The following is a 3,140-nucleotide window of genomic DNA, read 5'->3' as shown; positions in this document are numbered from 1 at the left end:
ATGGTGGTGTTGGGTTGATGGTTGGACTTGATGATCTTAGAGGTCTTTTCCAACCTCAATGATTCTATGATTCTATGATTCTATACTAATGAACACTGCTGTGCTTCCCTTCCACTGATGGGCTACTGCAGCTGCCTCTTCTCTGCTCGCTGTCTGCTCTGACCTCTCTTGCCATAGGCTAGTGAGAGAAGCTCCTGGTTGAGGCCTTGGGTTTCTACAATACCATTGAAGGAAAGCACCACGTTGAACAGCTGGGCTCTCTCATCAGGAAAAAAAGATTCCCCCCAGCAGGTAGTGTTTCAGAGGGTAGCGTGCCAGAGACTCAGCTTTTGTGGACACTGATCTGATTTACAGGGATTAAAGGAATTGTCACAGAACTGTCACCAGCCTTCTCCAATTTTAGTCCAAGGGGAGGTGATACTCTTCACGGTCCCCCTATCTAATTAAATTCATGAAGCAAACATAGTGGAGACTAAAGACCACCTTCAGTCAGCTTCCCAAAAAACCATAAACTCTAGTGGTTATCAGTCCTTCACAAATCTGACTTGGACAGTGGCCAGCAAAAGGAGCAGATCACACCGACATGCTGCACAACTGGAAAGTGCTGAGGTGCTGTATGAGTAAGTATAACATAAGATGTTGTTTGGGACAGAACAGTAGGAAGGCTCAACTGGCAGGAGTCACTGTCAGGAATTATTCTCCTTGATTTCTCTTCATGTGAAGTTAAATTTCTATACATGCCCCAGTCACTAAGTAATAAAGAAGGGATTAGCAGCCAGGAACTAGATGAGAAAAAGCTGTACTGTGACACAGGTACACAAAAGTTATAAACCAAAGCTGTGCCCAAAAGCTAATGATGATATAGACCTAACTAGTAAAAAGAGAAACAAATGAAAACTGGTGCTCATGATGCGTATGCAAAGGAATCTATGGTCTTTATTCTATAGACATTGACATGGTTACAAAGACTCATTGCAGAAGAAAGCGACCAAGAGGTTCACATTTTGTGCAGCCCTCAGGTCACTTTGCTGCCTCATGACATCCTCACTCTTCCTCTTCTATCTTCTTGCCATGAATCTCCCGGCTCTTCACTCGGAGCTTGTTGACCTGTGACTCTGCAATGTCAGCCCGCTCCTCGGCTTCCTCCAGCTCGTGCTGGATCTTGCGGAACTTGGAGAGGTTGACATTGGACAGCTCCTCCTGTGCGGGGAGAGGGAGTCGGTGGTGAGGAGCCCAGGGCAGGGGTTCTTTCCTCCTGCGCCTCGGCCTTGCGGGGCTGCGGCTCTTCCCCGGGGGAAGGCACAAACTTCCATCCCCCACCCACCACTGCTTACACATAAGCCTCACACAGACCTCCTCATCCTCCCCTTTTTAGAAGATCCATTGTAGACAGAGCACAACAAGGTTTGAACATAATTCTGCTCAGGAATGTGGGAAGGAAGCAAACTGGGCAGCTGGAAATCAGATTTTGTTTGCACTGGAATTAAATATTTAACTACCTCTGCAGACCCTGAGGTGGGGTTAGGAATTTGTAAGAGACAGTCCATGAGATCTCCTCAGCGTCCCTCTCACAAATCCCCTTATCTGAGTCCAGAAGCCCTTGTCTGTACTGGACTGTTTGCAGCAGCAGAGAAGCCATGCTCAGACATTCATAAATTCACGGGCTGCAGGACTTCCCTCAGTTCATCCCTGATTGTAGCATGCCCAGGGAAAGGCAAAGGCTCCTTGCACAATTCTAACTGCAGTGCACAATGTGGCTTGGGAGTGTACCTCCCACACCTCTATCTGCTGAAATTTCCCTGGCCGTATCCAAAATGTGGCATTCCTTGTAGTAGATGAGCATACGCGGAATCAGAAGGATTTCTTATGCCATGTTTTCTGGTCCTAGGCACAGGGTTCTGGAGTTTTGGCAGGTCATTTGCTTCCACATAACTACCAAGCTTCTCTGAATTGCAAGGGTCACAGGCATCTTCCGTGAAGAGAGCTATATGAGTTTCAAAATTCCGAAAATACGTTCTTTTCAAAACTTCTTAATATATTGTACTGTCAGTATTATTAAAAAGAACTCCTTCTTACAAACTACTTTGTTGTTCTGATGCAAAAAAGAGTTATGTGCACTTGCCCTCCTCATTAAACTTCTTATTCACCCATTGATTTCATTCTCAAAGGCTGGGCTAATTTATAAGCATTTCAAAGAACTTGAAGCCCTCCATTATTGACCAGTGGCACTTTCCAAGTTTCTTATATTCGCCTCCTTAATGACCGCGCTACCCACTTGGAAAGTGTTTCTTGCCAAGCACTCAGAGTGATACTTACAGCCTCTTCAGATTGTCTCTTGTAGGATTTCACCTTCATTTGCAGCTTGTCCACCAGATCCTGCAGCCTGAGAATATTCTTCCGGTCCTCCTCAGACTAGAGTGGTCGGTAAGCAGGAAAGAGAGTGAATTGGTTTCCCCACCGTGTCAGTTAGCAATTCCCCTTGGCAATCACGCGCAAAAATCTTTACTTCCTGCGAAGAGGGTCTGTCAGCCCAAGGAGGCCTCCTGCCTTACCTGGTAGGTCAGCTCCTTCACCCTCCTCTCGTACTTGCGCACACCCTTCACGGCTTCAGCGCTGCGCTTCTGCTCAGCATCAACCTCCCCCTCCAGCTCCCGCACCTGCAATGAGAAGCCCATCTTTGGAGCTTCCCTGCTGGCTGCTTAACGTGACATGTTCACTCATGCACAAATACCAGCCCTACGCACTCTGGCCTCCAGCTTCTGGATTTGTTTCTTGCCTCCCTTCAAGGCCAACTGCTCGGCCTCATCCAGACGGTGCTGCAGGTCCTTCACCGTCTGGTCCAGGTTCTTCTTCATCCTCTCCAGGTGGGCGCTGGTGTCCTGCTCCTTCTTCAGCTCTTCTGCCATCATGGCTGCCTGATGAGAGCAAAGGGACAAAGCCATTTTGGGGCTGGAGAGAGTTTGGGGGAGAATACATCCACCATCAGCAGTGAAAGGAGCCCCCGACTCACATCCGTGATGGCCTTCTTGGCCTTCTCTTCAGCATTGCGGGCTTCCTGGATCGTATCCTCCATTTCACCCTGGATTTGGGCAATGTCTGTTTCCAGCTTCTTCTTGGTGTTGATCAAGCTGGTGTTCTGT

The 3,140-nt window shown here is 47.9% G+C and overlaps 1 protein-coding gene across 2 annotated transcripts in view; it reads right to left on the bottom strand.

The window, feature by feature from the left end:
• Positions 1-3,140, bottom strand: part of LOC103902879 (myosin heavy chain, skeletal muscle, adult) — a 220,772-nt gene that overhangs the window by 202,934 nt on the left and 14,698 nt on the right. The gene's annotated exons all lie outside the window — the stretch shown is intronic.

This window comes from Aptenodytes forsteri, unplaced genomic scaffold (assembly GCF_000699145.1).
Source record: "Aptenodytes forsteri isolate BGI_AS27 unplaced genomic scaffold, ASM69914v1 Scaffold311, whole genome shotgun sequence".
Classification (NCBI taxonomy): Eukaryota; Metazoa; Chordata; class Aves; order Sphenisciformes; family Spheniscidae; genus Aptenodytes; species Aptenodytes forsteri.
Note: the sequence above shows the minus strand (reverse complement) of the source record. Positions and strands in the feature narration are given on the sequence as shown.